This window comes from Rattus norvegicus, chromosome 5, assembly GCF_021556685.1.
Source record: "Rattus norvegicus strain SHRSP/BbbUtx chromosome 5, alternate assembly SHRSP_T2T, whole genome shotgun sequence".
Taxonomy (NCBI): Eukaryota; Metazoa; Chordata; class Mammalia; order Rodentia; family Muridae; genus Rattus; species Rattus norvegicus.
The window spans coordinates 144,175,436-144,191,887 of NC_141538.1; positions in this window are offsets into that span (position 1 = coordinate 144,175,436).

Below are 16,452 nucleotides of genomic sequence, written 5' to 3' on the forward strand. Positions count from 1 at the left end.
GTCTGTATATCTGTGTGTTTTTGTCTGTGGCTGTGTGTCTGTGGCTGTGTCTCTCTGTCTGTGTGTGCATGTGTTCATGTGTACATGTGTGTGCATGTATGTGCGTGTGTGTTTTATGCACTTGCACATGTATGTGAAGGTCAGAGGTTGACCCCAGTATCTTCTACTTTCACTATCTACTTTATCTTTGAATCAGGGTCCCTCTCCCTCCCCCTCTTCCTCTCCTTCTCCCTCCCCCCACCTCTCTCTTTCATCCAATCCATCAGCTAGGTTGGCTGGCAATGAGCCACAGGATCTGCCTGTCTCTACCCGCTTGGTGCTAGGGTTGCAAGTGCATGGCCACCCCAGGCTTTTACAGGATCTGAACTTGGGTCCCCATGCTTATGCCAAATGCACTTTCCCCGCTGAGCCATCGCCTCAGCCCCCAAGGTAGGATTTTCTACAGAGGTGACTTTGAAATAAGACCTTGAGCAATTATCCAGCCACTCAGAGCCCATGTGCTCAGGGGGGAAAGAAGAGTTAATTTTCCTCAAGTCTGTCTCTTCAAGTTGATAAAGACTTACATAAATTAATATATGTTAAGTGCTGGCCCACAGCCTGGCATATAATAAGTTTTCAGTTAATTGCAGCTTCGTGTCTAGTTAAAATGAGAGGAACATGAAGAGTCCCTGCAAATGGCACCAAATCCAAAGGCTTGGCCTCTCGGAGTAGGTAGGCTGTCCTCCAGAGTCACCCTAGACCTCTGAAGTGAGAGTGCCCCAGCCCAGGCTGAGGGCCTCCAATAGCCTGAACCTCTGAGATTGGAAACCTGGACAGAGCCCTAGCCCTGTCACAGCCAGAGCATTGCCTCCACATACTGTTTGCTGGTGCTCCCTGAGCTGCTGCCTCAGTTTCCCCATGAGCCTCTGTCTTCCTGCTCTGTCAAGAGAGAGTTAGATGGATCCAGAATGTCAATGACCTGTCTTAGGAGACCACATAGTCCCTGCCACACAGCCAAGCCTCCCCTCCCCCTTCCCCTCCCCTCTCCCTCCCCGGGCACCCACACAGTCCTTCCATCCCAGCCCTTCCCTCCCATCCCAGCTCTGGCTCTTTCTCCCTCCGGGAACTGGAACCCCATCTCTTCCCCACTTTTCTGGGAGCATAGCTGACGTCAGGGACAGAGGGCGGCCTGGATGGGCAAAATAAAATACTGTACCCCAAAGGGATGACACAGAGTCTCTGGTCGGGTCTCAGTGCTGCCCACTGCTGACTGACGGCAGGAAATCGGTCTCTGACCCAGCTCTGGCCAAATGATTAAACACTCAGGGAAGGAACGAGACCATATGAAGAAGGGGGTGGGGTGGAAGAGAGAGACTGATATGGAGCAGAGGAGAGGGAGTTGCTCTTCAGATTTAAGCCCCTGGCACGCCATCCCGGGGACCTCCCCTTCTGCCCCTTCAGGAACTGTGGTGACAACAGTGACATCAGACAGCCAGATCCTACACACGTCCCTTTTCATTATCATGACCCATTCCTGCATCTGCCTATCAATTAAAGTCGTTCCCATCTGTCAAAGCCTTGGTGGCCTCCCCATCTTCTCCCCAGCCTTCAGATTCCTTCTGTTTATGTGGTCCCCACCCCAACCCCTAACCACTTACAGTAATGCCAAGCATCGTATGTATACACAGTACTTCTCCATCCTCCCATCCGGGACAACTGTTTCTCCATCTCCCAAGTGAGGAAGGAAGGCTCAGAGAAGGGACGCACAGCTGGCAAGCAAGTGAGAAGACTGAGGTTTGCCCCAAGCCCCTCTTTGACCACAGGGCCCAGGGTCCGAGTGCTCCGCCATGACCCTCTCTTACCAACACCTTGAGACTCACACACAACTCTGCCGTGGATTCCATGACCACGACCGTCCATGCTCCCGGATCTCTGCCTGCCTCTTTTCTTAGACTGTGAGGTCTTCAGAGATGGGCCAGGGCCTTACATCACTCTCACTCCAACCCTTCAGAAAGAAGCACACAGTAGAGAACATGCTTCCTCTGTGGACAGCACAAGGCTCTGCCAGCACATGTGGCCAGCATAGAGCGGATGCTAAGAGTACATAGCTCCCACCCACCCTCTTGCTTCTGATGTCTTCGATGAAGGAATTTGGCCAGCTGGTGCCCCCAGCACCACCAGCTTGGCTCGGTGCCTGCTGAACACTGCTCCCCCTCCCAGACTCTCCTTACAGCATTCCCCAAATCTCCTGAGCCTTTGCATTTTAAACAGGACCGATTGTATCAGACTTCCCACCCCTGCCCCCCACCCCAGTCTTTCCAGCGGCTGAGCCCTACCCAAGTTTGATGAACTGATCCGCAGTTAGATAAATCGCATCAGCTGTCGGCTTTGCTGAGGCTGGGGAATGACATTTTCCAGATCTGCTCAAGTTTAATGTGAAGGAGCCCTTCCTGCCACAAACCACCAGGGCCAGGTGAGACGAATCAAGAGTTTTATACAAATGTCCCACTCTGATAATCTGGGCCATGCAGGCTGGCTCCTAGCTCCCTGTGGTTTCAGGGAGGCTGGGAGCCAGCAGACAGCAGGCCAAGGAGGGCATGGGGGATGCAGCCTCCCCTTCTGCCTTGATGGTAATTGGCAGTATTTCCATGCATTTCCATGCGGAATTATGCCATAAATTTACTTGGCTCCAATTGGGGCTGCTCCCAGCAGGGAAGGCACCGGGGAGGATGGAGCTGGTGGGAGAGGATTGGGAGGGGTCCAGACTCTAGAGCTGATATCTCTGGACACCCTGAGCCCCAGCCCTTCAGTCAGGTCTCTTGCTAGCATCTCCTGGGAGGGAGGTCTGAGGATTTCAACCCAGAGTCCTGAGGATTAGAGAGGTAGGACCAGGGGATACAGAATAAAGAAGCAGGGGGAGATGGATGGATGGGCAGCTAAGAGCACTTGCTGCTCTTGCAAAGGACCTGAGTTCAGTTCTCAGTGCCCATGTCAGACAGCTCACAACCATCTATAATTCCAGCTACAGGAGATCTAATGCCTAGAGAGTCCGGGCATCTGAAAACAGGAGATATGTAAGGGGATCCTAACAGCCTCCTCCGGTCCTCAGACTGGACCAGCTCTGATCCAGACACTGGCTTTACTGGGTCCTCACCACCAGTGGCCACTGCTGTCCCCCTGGCTGCTCAGCTGCCAAGACCAGTCCACCCTTGCCATCAAGACTTCCAGCTGGGGACCCTGGGAAGTGGGGGCTGGGCCTAGGGAACCGAAAAGCCAAAACCCTGGGATGCAGGTACAAATACACATTCGCCCATACCCATAGAGTCAGCAAGGACATGCGGCTGGGAAGATAGTTCTGTCAGTAAAGTTCTCTTAAGGATCTGAGTTCAATTCCAGAACCCACATTTTAAAAAAATGTCAGGCATGGAGGTGTATGCCTATAATCCCAGGGCTGGAGAGGCAGAGACAGACAGATCCCTGACACGTGCCGGACAGCCAGCCTTGCTTAAGTGGCAGATTCCAGACCAGTGTACAACACTCAAGGTTGCCTTCTGACCTCTGTACATATGCGTGCACACACACGAATTCATACCTTCACATATACACACCTGCACATTCGCAAACACACATTCGCACATACAAACTCATCTAGGGCCCGTGTTTGATTTGTAATGAATTTGGGTTTTTTTTAATGAATAATTTTTGCAAAACTAATTAAGAGAGATTGAAGCCCAGAGAAGAGCTAATGAGCTATGCAGATCCCCTGGCATCCACCCTGCTGCTGAGGCTGAGGAAAGAATTCCCCTCCCATGCCATAGTCACAGAGAGATGAGGCTGTTCCTCCTGCTGGCAACCCTTTCAGCTGGGACATAGGGACAGCTCCAAGAGTGCACAAGAGGGTGGAGTGTTGGCAGTGGATCTGACTTCAAATAGCAGCACCTGCTTGAGGGGTGCCCCCAAACTTGCTTCAGGGGATCTAGTCCAAAGTCTGAAAATGGGTATTTCTGTGAACCCCATGGAAGAGATTGGAGCTGTGGGGCCAGAAGGTACACTCTGAGGGCGTCTACATCAGCCACTTCCAGCTATAGCCTCTGCTTTAAGATCTGTGCTCAAAGCCACACCACGAGTGAACCAAGAGCTGGCAAAGAACCGGTCCTTGGTGGTAATGAGACTGGGGCGTCAAAAGGATTAAAGCCTTCCTGGGACTGCAGGGAGCCCCCAAAAGTCACCTTCACTGTCATGCTCTGTTCCCACAGCAGCCAAGGGTCCTATAGAGCTATTAGTTCATCTAAACGTACCCAGCCCTGGCAGCCTGCAGTCCCCACGGGACCAGTGGGAACACCAAAGCTCAGAGCGGTGGTGGGGTCTTTGGGTTTTCTGTTTGTTTGTTTGTTTGTTTGTTTGTTTGTTTGTTTGTTGTTTTGTGATATGCCTAAGGTCGCCTCAGGAAGAACTAGGTTGGGTCTGAGCCCCATGAGCTTGACTAAGCCTGTAGAATTCCTGACCATGCTGCTGTGGTGTCAGCCTCTGTCTTCTCAACACAAATACCCAGAGAGGGACACAGGGTAGAATGAGTTTCCCTGGAGCTCTGCTCCTGGGCCTCAGTCCTGATGCTCATCCTTGGGAACAGCAGACAAGGAAGGTTCCAGAGACCTCCCTCCTCAGCCTCACCTTTCCACAGGGCCAGCTGGGAGACCCAGACCTTCTGCTTAATTAATTAATCATCACAAACTGGTCAAAGTCATGAGTGCTGCAGGGCAAGGGTGGAGCAGGAAAGCCTCTGCCCTCCCGTGAACTTGACCGAGCCCACAGAAGTCCTACCCACATTGCAATCATGCCTGCCCTTGGCTGGCCTCTGACGCCAAACACCAACATACCCACGAGCAAGAACGTTTGCTCACCGGGCATTGAACCCTTGTTCTTGCAGGCACTGCGCAAGCCCCCTTGCTGATCTCCACAGTAACCCTACAGCATTCTTCATTCCATTAAACGTAATCTATAGGCTGAGGGCAGAAGCAGCTGTGTGCTTAGCTCACACCGCTAATGAGTGAGCTAGGCTTTCATTTCTCATCCAAAGCCTGTTTCTTCTTGCTTGCCTGGCTTTCCCTTGTGAGCTGTCGTCCTCGAAGGCTTCTATTCATGCTCCAAAACCCTGCCCGTCCTCGCTCTCCCTTCCCACCTCTCCTAGGCAGCGTTAGTCATTCTTATTAGAATTCAAAGTATAGTTTTGACTTGGGAGGGTGGCATCTGACTGGAGCAAACGCCTGCATTTTGCTCTGCTAATTATCCCTCCTCCTTAAGCTGCACACCCAAGAAATGAGAGCAAAATAGCTGGCTCCACAGCCTGGGATCTTAGGTTTTTAATTGTGTTACAATATCATAACATACAATTTGCCAGTTTTAATTGTGTAATTCAGTAGCATTAAGTGTGTTCGAGTTGTTATACAACCATCTGTACCATCCATCTCCCGAACATTAACATAACCCTGACTCCAATGCCATCCCTAGGACACTGACTCCCTGTGCCCTGCTCCCCCAGCCCATGGAGGCTGGAGCCCTGGTGTTCCGCTCTCTATGAATCTGATGACATAGATTTTCCATGTGAGTGGAAGCATACTGCGCTCCCGCTCTGAGGTAACTCTTGCGCTCGATCTTTCCCTCCCCCTCCCCCTCCCCCTTCCCTTCTCTCTCCCTTTCTCCTATTCCCTCTCCCTCTCTGTCCCTCTCCTCCCCCTCCCCCTCTCCTCCTCTCCCATTCCCTTTCCCTCTTTCTCCTCCCTCTCCCCCCTCTCACTCTCCTCCCTCTTCCCCTCCTCCTCCCACTCCTTTCCCTCCCCCTTCCCCTCTCTATGTATGTGAATACAGGCCCAGATACCCTCCAGTGTGCATGTGGGGAGTCAGAGGACAGCCTTGAGGAAGGCAGGGTAACGCAGAGTCTCTTGTTCTTTGCAGTGCATACCAGACTAGGGTCTCCTCAAGCTTCTGGGAATTCTCCTGCCTCGGACTCCCACCTCAGCATTAGAGCGCAGCAGGTACAGATGCTCTGTGTGGGTGCTGAGGATCCAAACAGAGGTCCTCATGTTTGTGTGGCAAATCCTGGCCCTGGCTTCGTCCTTTTATGTCTGACCTTTTTTTATTTAAATATTTTGTATGTATTTTGATGTTTTTGTCTACATATATGTCTGTGTTAGGATGTCAGATGCCCTGAAACAGGAGTTACAGAGAGTTGTAAACTGCTATGTGGGTGCTGGGAATTGAGCCCAGGTCCTCGGGAAGAGCAGCCAGCGCTCTCCACAGCTGAGCCTTCTCTCCACCCCCAGGATCTGGCTTATTTTATTGAGCATCCTCAAGCTTCCTCCACATGACAGCAGGCATAAGAATGTCCTTCCTTTCTGAAGCTGAGTGACATTATATTGCAGCCAGAGACCACAGTTTGTCCACTGGTGACACTCAGCTGACTCTGCCTTTTGGTTCCTATAGATATTGCTGCCATGAATAGTGTGGGCACGGATAAGTGTGCAAACCTCGACGCAGTGTCCAGTTTGGTTCACTGCACCTGCCCTGCGTGTTACACTTAAGGCAATGAAAATTGAGCCCCTCTCAGTTCTGTCACCTGAACTGCCCATACACACACACACACACACACACACACACACACACACACACAGAGAGAGACAGAGACAGAGACAGAGGCAGAGACAGAGACAGAGATCTTGACTCCCCTCAGCGTCAGTCCCTGTCTCCCTCCTAACCCTGCACTTTGGTCCATTCCAGCCTCCAGGTCTTTGCACACGCCCGAGTGCCCAACCCAACTCATGCACAAGATCATTTTGAATCCTCCCTCCCCTGGAGCTGGTGCTCCTCTCGATGCCCACGCTCCATCCCTGGCTCTCGGGCAAGCTGGAGCTGGCACCAGACCTGAGAGTCTCTCTAATGCCTGTCTCACACCTATCATCGGTGCCTGTTGGATCCTACCCCAGGATGCTTCTGAGCCCTCTTCCCTTCCTCCTGCTTTCCCGCTGACCTGAGGACCACATCTGCCTCCCACCTCCTAAACTCATTCTGCAGACCGATGGTAGGGTCTCGGTACGGCCCATATGCTCACTTCAGAACTTTCCCTGCCCTTCTGTTGCATGTAGGGTAATGACCAAACCTTTGCCCTGTCCTAGAAGGCCCCAGAAAGCTAGTGTGGCTCCCACCCTTCCTTTCCTGTGTCTCCTCACAGAAACTTGCTCTATATCACCTCAGAGGTTGTATATGCCGTTCCCTTTGTCCCTACCCACCACATTGTCCCCACCCTCTCTGATGCCTGGTCCCCACCTCAGTCTAGTGTGACTTCTTCAGAGAAACCCTCGTTAGCTTTGACCCTTTCGGGCTACATTGGAACGGTGGGGCCCCAAACAGCCCTGGGTTCTTTGCCTTCATAGCACCTTCTGGAACTCACGATGGTATAATTATTAGGATGTGATATTAGCTCCTCTCTGTCCTTTCTATGTGACTATAGCTCCAACAGTGCGGTGTCTTCCCTATCTTGCTCCTCCCTGGATCTACAACATTGATGCCCAGAAATGATGTTAGAATGTTTAATATTAAACACCTCCTGCCTGACCTTGGAAATGAGCTTCACCTATAGGCAAATTGTATACTACCCATTCACACTGCAACAGAATCATGGTTTCTTACCAAAATATGTGGTCCACACAGTCCCTGTGGCATGCATGTGCACACATACACTTACATGCACACTCACATGCATGTGAGTGTATGTATGAATACATTCGTTCCTCCACCCATGACAAGTTAATGGACCGTTCAGTCCTATGAAGAGACACAAATCCAGGTCTCTCCCATCCCACTCACCCTCATAGATCTATACATCCATTGGCCTATGAAGTCACCAGAGACATGCAGGTACACACCGCCATACATTATCACCTGTGTATCATTGCCGTAGTTACAGTCACAGGTGGATGCTATCGTACATACGGCCACACCCATAACCTAACTTTCCCCTCCCACCGATTCACACCCATCATCAGAACCACATTTTTGTTCATGTGCACACACACACACACACACACACACACACACACAGGAAAGCACATGTCACCCAGACTGGCACCCACATGGCCCAACCAACTAGTGGGACATGGCATTTGGAGGATGGGCAAGGTGACCTTTCTCAGCTCTTGGCTAGAGACTCAGGGACCTCGCCACAAAAAGCCTTCTTCCCTTTATCCAATGTATTCCATGTCTTCCCGGGGACGTCCACCCTTCATCCCAGCTCTCAGGCTGTAGGCGCAAGGCTGGAGCAGATATGAGAGCGGCGCCGAAGGATGCAGAGGACCCACTCAGCAGAAATGTTTACTATGACACAACCACAGTAATTATTGTTTTTTATGCATTTCCGTATGAAATTACTCGTTCTGATTCTTGGGGAGAATTCAAACGAGAAAGATCACAAACAATGATCTCAGCTGCTTGATGAGGAGCCATTGTCTGCTCTCTGGGCGTGAGCACTTCCCACCCAGGAAAAGCAGGAAGGCACAGCACACAGCGGCAGGATGCTGCCAGGTCAGAGAAACACCAAGGAGAATTTGCGGACACCGGTGGGGGTGGGGTCTCTTACTGCGTGTGTCTCTAAGTGCATGCGTTTATGAAGGGTTGGAGAGGTGTGGTGTGTAGGGTGTGGTGTGTGTATGTGTGTTTGTGTATGGTGTGTGTGTGGTGTATGTGTACGTGGTGGTGTGGTGTGGATATATGTGGGACAGGGTGGGGGTAGTGTATGTATGTGGAGTGATTGGGGGGGTGTGCGTGGCAGCGTATATGTGTGGTGGGGGGATGTTTGGGGAGTGTGGTGTGTATATACGTGTGTGTGTGGTGTGGTACGTGTATGTGTAAGTGGTATGTGTGTGTGTGGTTTATGGGGGCAGTGCTGGTCCAGGTTTTATTGCTGCATTAACAAGCTATTTCAAAATTAAGTGGCTTGAGCCACAGTCACTTTGTCATAGCTCATGGTTTTACGGCTCAATCCAGGCTGTTGGTGCTAGAGCGATGGTTCAGCAGTTAGAAGCACTCGCTGTTCTTAAAGAGGACTGGGGTTGGATTCATAGCACCAACACAGGATGGCTCACAACAGCCTGTGTGACTCAAGCTCCTGGGAATCTGACACCCTCTTCTGGCCTCTGTGACGCACAAAAATCAAGATAAAAGAAAATTTAAAAAAAAGAAAAGGAAATCCAGGCTGTCCCCAGCTTGGTAGCTTCCTTACGAGCCACTGAGATATTAACAGAAATGGCAGCTTCTGTTGGAGAGCAGGGCAATCTGGGTCCAAGATGACTCCTCACGTGCCTGGTGCCACGAGCAGCAGGCTCAGTCACAACCTTCGGCGAACACCCCCATGACACTTCTACATAGGACAGCCTCAGATCACAGGACTTTTCATGTGGTGAGTTCCAAGGGAGGTTCCTGGCGGGTTAGAAGCTGCAAAGCTTGTCACAGCCAGCCCTGGGAAGTCTCTAAGCCCAGCCCCAATCCTTGGCTAGGAGATTAGATGCCACCTTTCCAGGGGGAAAATGGCGGAAATTTTGCAGTCATCTCTAACTCATCACCATGTGTATCACAGTGTAGTGAGAAGTCCCTGAGCTGAAAGGACTTTCAAGATAGCCCACTGCCTCACTGCCCCTCACACAAGCCTCAGAGCACTGAGCAGCCTAAGCAACTTCTCCAAGCCTCAGTTTCCTGCTCTGTCAAATGCAGGAATCATATGTCTACGTCACCCAGGCTAACACTGCCCAGTTATCGATTATATCCTAAGCGCCTCATTCATCCTGCCTTCCTGCCCTGGAACCCTAGGAGATGCTTGGGCAGAGATATCTAGAAGAGACAGACACTCCCTTGAGGCCCTGACAGCCTTCCCAGTCACATCCTGGCCCTACCAACCCACCACACCCGCCTCTCTCCAACCCACTGCTGATCCTATCTGTGCTGGTGCCAAGGCCCAAGGTGAGCCCTGGAGCCTCCGCCATCTGCGCCAGCTGGGCTGGCTGGAGGCAGCTTCAGCCGCTTGGGGGCATCCCTGGCTAACAATGGCGTTAATTTTTCATTTGTTTGTTTGATTTTCTGCAGTGACTGAGGAATGTTGGAACAACATCTGGAGCTGCCCCAGGCTGAGGTACACACAGCGACGGCAGTGTTGGCAGCTCAGAAAACAGCCTTCTTGTGTATGCACAGCCTCACAACCACAGGCCTGCAGACATGCACATCGTAGTATGCACACATACAAATACACCAAACCTACACACATGTGTGTCCATGTGCATATACGTGCATTTGCAGGCTGAGAGCAGTGCACACATGGGTATGACTTCAGGCATGTGCTCACATATATGTATGGATGTATATGTATTTTCTCCCATTATGGAAGAAATGCATGCATGGATGCACACACTTGTACACACGAACACAATCACTGCCGTATCTCCAGGCAGTCTCCAAGATAAAGACTTCCGGTTCTGCCTAAGAGCTTGGCTAGGCTGTAGCCCCAGTGAGACCTGGGGAAGCCCTGTTTTCTGTACTCAGACCCCAACCAGGGAAGCCAGGCTTGACCCTCAGCCTAGAATGGATTCGTTCTATTGCTTCTCACATGCACCTGCCTGGCCCTTCTCAGTGTTGGCCCTGTTCAGGAATCCTGCCAGGCCCACCCCACTCCTGAAGGCCAAGTGACCAGCTTCCCTCCCACTCCCAGGAGCCTGTTTTGCACAGATGCCACTGCAGGGACCAACAATGCAGAACAATCCATTCCCACCCTTGAGCAGTATGTTCTCCCACTATGGAAGAAAAAGCTGCCCAGAGAGCAGTCCTCAAGACCCAGCCAGTGTGAGCCCTATCTATCCACCAGATAAGGGTCCAGGCCATATCTTCACAGTGCCTGTAGACATATATGTGCCTGGTACACATGCACATGGGCGTTCAGGACGCATATCTGCTGACCAAGGCAGCCTCTGCACGTCTGCAAGTGTCTGAGGTCTGTGACCATGCATGTCTGTAATCTGCACCTGTCAGGGTGCATGGGTGTGTGTGTATTTCAGGGTCACTGTGCATCCCTCTGCCCTGGTGTTCTGTATGTTGTCTGGATCTCTGTGTTAGTGTCCACCCATGCACGTAGGGGGGTCTCTGTGTTATTATAGACACTGTGTGCCCATGCCTGTGTTTCCGTGTGCCTATCTGTCCACGTTTACAAAAGCATTACTATGTGGATGTCTACATATGTGTGTGTTACCCTGTAACTATATTACGTGTCAATATGTGTGATAGAGAGGACATGTCTGCATGTCTGTGTGTTGTGTGTCTACTGTGTTACTGTGTGCGTCTGGGGCTGTAAGGGCAAGAGACTGATCAAAGGTCGGTGCCTGGTCAACCATGGGAGGTTTTTTGAGCTCCATGCAATCCCCACAGAGGATTAGAAGTTGGGTTAGAAGAGGGTCTCCACCCAGCTGTACAGCATGACCATAGATGGGAAAGATCCAAGGCAGGCTCTGTGTCACATGCCCCTGCTGTCTCCCAGCAGTCTCAGCTGGAAGTTCAGACCTGTGGGCAAAAGGAAAAGCCTCATCCCATCTCCACAGACCTACAATCATCTCTGTCGTCTCCTTGTTCTCTCCCCCCCCGGGACTGCCCCCCATCTACCCCATCCTCTCTCTCTGAAGTGATAGAAACCCTTGATCAGCCTTCTACATAAGATCTAGTCTCATTCAGTCTCACCCTGTCCATGTCACAGAGAGAGAGAGAGAGAGAGAGAGAGAGAGAGAGAGAGAGAGAGAGAGAGAATGTCAGCCTCTGTCCATCTTGTTGTCCTCCTCAACCTCCGATGGCATACACCATCATACACATGACACTGGGTTCCCATTACTCAGCCTTCCTTACCCCCTCTTGTCCCCTCCCCCATGGCCAGGACACACTCCTCAACCTAACAGCTATAGGAATGTTTTCCAAGTTGCCAGTTACGTTGTAGCCCAAAGGACAAAAACAGCTCAGTAAAGTAGGTTGTTCTGCGGCTCTGGGGATATTTGGTGCAACCAGAGGCAGAGCCTTGGCCCATCCACCAAAGGCCTGGAAAGCCAACAGAAGTCTCCTCCCTTCATCTGTCTGGAATCTCCACTTCAGCTTCCCCGTACACCTGACAACCAAAGAGGACTCTTCCCCACACCCCATGCACAGTGCTGCTGCCACTGACAGACTGGCCCTTGCTGGCCAGTAGACAGAAAATCTCAGTGGCCAAGCTTGAGTCCAATCAGCCATGGCTTGGGACAGAGTCTCATAGCAATGTGGCTGCAGGCACTAGTCCTTAGGAATGAGTGGCAGTTCTCAGGCAAATGATACAGAGGAAGAAGTTTAGGGTTAGAGGTAAGCTAAGTGAGGCTCTGGAGTCATCCGACGGTAAGGCCTCCCACTTCCTCGTAGATTGCAGGTCCGGAACCCAAGGATGCGGCTGGGTGCCTGTGAATTCGTCCATCTCAGGGTCTCAGGAATGCAGGTGACAAGAACTAAAGGAAGCTATGGGATCATGTGGGCTGAAGATGGAACCAGGGAGTCATGACAGATGTCAGTCTGCTTCCTCCCTGCAGTCCCCTCCACTTCTAATTGGGCTTACATCTGTCCCCATTAGCCCCACTGTGCCCCAGCTGCCTCTCTGGCATCACGTATCTACCCCATCTTCTTTTTTTTTTAAATTATTTGTTTATTGTATGTATGTGAGTACACTGTAGCTGTCTTCAGACACACCAGAAGAGGGCATCAGATCCCATTATACATGGTTGTGAGCCACCAAATAGGTGCTGGGATTTGAACTCAGGACTTTTGGAAGAGCAGCCAGTGCTCTTAACCACTGAGCCATCTCTCCAGCCTACCCCATCTTCTAACACTAGTGTGGCCAGCCCCTCCATGCATCTTCTCATGCAAGACCTGTGGTCCGCCCTTCCTCTGCTTTCATCTAGCCCTTCACCTCCACCTGCCTTGGCTCCTCTACCCCAAGAATCCCTAGGCACAGGACACGAGTGGCTGTTCTTACAGAAATGCCAGGCCCTCCAGGAGAGCAACCTGCTGGTGGGATCGAGAACACCAACCCACCGTGGGAATGAGAAGAAAGGAGAAAGGCTGTCTCCTCTACTGACAGGGCCAGAAACTAAACATCCTTCCCCTTGACAGAACCAAGACAGTGAGACACTCTACCGCTTGCTCAGGATCAGCGGCACAATCACCTCAATCCGGACACAAGGAAGCAAGCTGACTAGCAATGTACTTTCCTTTTCCCTATGCCTGGTTTTGGTTTTATGTTTCTGAGGCAGGGTCTTATTGCATAGCCAAGGCTACCCTTGAGCTCACTGTGTAGACTAGGCTCCCTCATCATCTCACCTCCATCCCCAGAGGGCTGGAATCCCAAGCACGAACCCCCACACCCAGCTCCAGCAGCATACTTCTCGAGTCCCCTCCGAAACACGCACTCCAAAGCGCACAGCATCTCCAGATCTGGTTCAGAACTGGGCTCACCAGGCTGCCAAGAATCATACTGGCAGCTGATCATGGTAATTACTACAGTTAGTGTTTAATGAGCATTTGCTAAGTACCAGGCACTGTGCTAAGCACTCTCCGGGCATTATCTCGTGACTTCCCACGGCTGCTCTGAAAGGCGTATCTCACAATACCTTGCCTTTCCCTTTGATTAAGAACAACAAAATGAATGCTCAAAGTTTAGGTAGTTTGCCCAAGGAGCCAGGTTTCAAATTTTAAAATCTTTTCAGCTTCAAAGGCAAAACGCTGAACGGCTACACCCTATCCTCACCAGGGCATGCATATGTGGTTGGGATCATGGTCAAAGGACTACTTTTCCCAGAATACCTTGCCTGTGTTGAAGCGGAAAAACAATCACAGGCACTGAAATTTAAAAGAAAAAAAAAAAAAAAGGAGGGTTGTTGAGATGGCTTGGTGCGGTGCTTGCTTCAAAAAATATGAGGATCTGAGTTCGGTTCCCAGCATTCAAGCAAAAAGCCAGGCGTAGTGGTACATTCTCGTCATCCCAGCTCTGGAAGGGCAAAAGCATGGAGATTCCTGGAGCTCATTGGCTGGCCAGCCTAGCTCTGGGCCAATAAGAGACTTGACTCAAAGCACAAAGTAGAAAGAGCGTTACCTCCACGTCTATGTGCGTGCTCATCTGTACACACATGTACACCTGTACACACCGGTGTGTGTGTGTGTGTGTGTGTGTGTGTGTGTGTGTGTGTGTGTGTGCGCGCGCGCGCGCGCGCGCGAACGTTGCACCCAGCCCCTATAGAAACTAAACCATTCCAGGATTGGTTGAGAGCCTTCCTCACCTACTCAGTAAACCTGCCCTGTGAGTCTTATGTCTCCGCTGAACTAGAAGTCTCTAGAGGGCTTGTACCCTTTTACCTTTATTCCCCAGAGCTGCATGAGAAAAATGTAAATTCCAGTGCAAACTGCCTTCGTGGCTGTCTATTCAGCGTGTGATGGACCACCGTTGGCTTAGATGTCCGCCTTGCTTGGGTGGGAGATGGCCCTTTGTGAATGTCGGGGATTGACCTGCAAAGCCAGCAGTAGACCCTATTAGGGAAATCTATCAAAAGGATCTCAGCTGGATCCTCTCCGGTTTCTATGAAAGGTCTCCCAGGAGGCAACACAGAACCTTTAACCATTTGTCCTTTCCTCTCATCCCTCCCCTCTCCAGCAAAGCCAAGACCCCAAGAGGACATTCCTGCCGTGCACCCTGTGGGCAGCTTAATGAGAATGCAGTCTCTGCCGGTCCTTTGGACGCTGGGAAGCCCCGTGGAAACATCTCTGGGAAGCCCACAGGTAGCTGCTCTCCCTGACTCACTGTGTGGCCCTGGGTGGGTTCCTGGAGGCCAGGCTGCTGTAATTCGAAGGACGGGAAGCCAGCACTCCCCAGCGGCTTGCCTCGTGCTGGCCAGGAAAAAGGTCATGTGCTCCGATATGAGTAATTAATTTTCCCCGAGCCGCGCTGAAAAGGTTAACCTGATTTATGGGATGCAATTGAGTGTAGAATGGGTTGTGTATCTTGTAAAAGGCCCATTCCGCCGTCTGAGTCTATAGACTTACCCACAGCGGGGCATCCGCAGTGAGCCGGCCCAGCCTTTTCTGTGGATTCCTCACGAAAACCCTAAAAACAGCCAAGAAGTGGCTTCTGGGGCCTCGCAGATCATTAACTCATCAACAGCTTAAGCCTTCGTCTGGATTCATCCCACACTCGAGGGAGAAAACCCTGCCCCTGGACTGGAACTCTAGGTTCAAGGCTAGAGTCCTCCAGACCCTCTGGCTTTGGTGCTGGGTTACTCAGTCTCTAAAATGGGAAGAAGAATGATTACCCTTTCATCACTTACACGCTGTGTGAGCTTGGGCAAGCTACCTCAACTCCATTCCTACACTTGCTACTCTGTTCCTACCTCAGGGGCAGAGAGAGCACTCAGGCGCTCCTCTTCCAAAGGATCCAAATTTGGTACCCAGTACACTTGTCAGCCGGCTCGCAGCAGCCTACAGGTCAACTTCAGAGCATCCAGTGCATTCTTTTGGCCTCTGCAGGTACACATGCACGCACACACGCACAAATGAATAAATAAATAACAATAAAGATTTTTTTTAAAGCCCTACCTCATAAGGTTGTTACTGGGACCACGTGAGTTGACATTCATGAGGCACTTTGAACAGTCCCTTGGGTACAGTGAATGGTGCATAGGGGTTTTTAAAAACAAATTAATAAAACCTGAGCGGGTATCTTTGGCAGGGGTTTGTCAGGCAAGACCAGAACTAACCAGCCTTCTCAGCTGCGGACTGAGGACAGCAGCAATGGCCTCAGGAACCGGGACTCCAAGGACATATTGGACTATGTTGAAATAAAAGGGCTGTGTTTGCTCTTCTCCTCACCCAAGATGCAAGCTCTGCCCTGCCCCCACCCATACACACACCCAGTGGGAGTGGGAGTGGCCTGCCCATCAAACCCTAGGTGCCAATTTAGCGCCACCTAGTGGAAAAACTGAAATCTGCATTGGGTGAAGTGGCCCTGTGTGAGATGCCTGGATTGAGCTGCAGGTGCTAGAAGAAGCAGGGCAGGCTCCCCAGAAACTCCCATGGAGCCTGCCGTACCTGAGAGCTTCTTCCCCTTATCCCTTGTGTCTCAGGACAGTGTGCTATCTTACAGAAGTTTGATAACACAGATCTGTGTGCGTAGACCACGTGTATTCATCTGGGCGGTTGCCAATTCCTTTGGTTAGTAGGCATGAAGGCCAGCTCATACAAAGCAACCAGCATGTTGCCACTGTTACGATGTGCGAACATGTGTAGGTACCCATGTCTGCGTTCATGTGAATAGAGATGTTTGCATAGATGTTACATGCCTCCCTCCATGTTAAGAGATGGATCCATGTACGTCTAAGAACACGTACATAT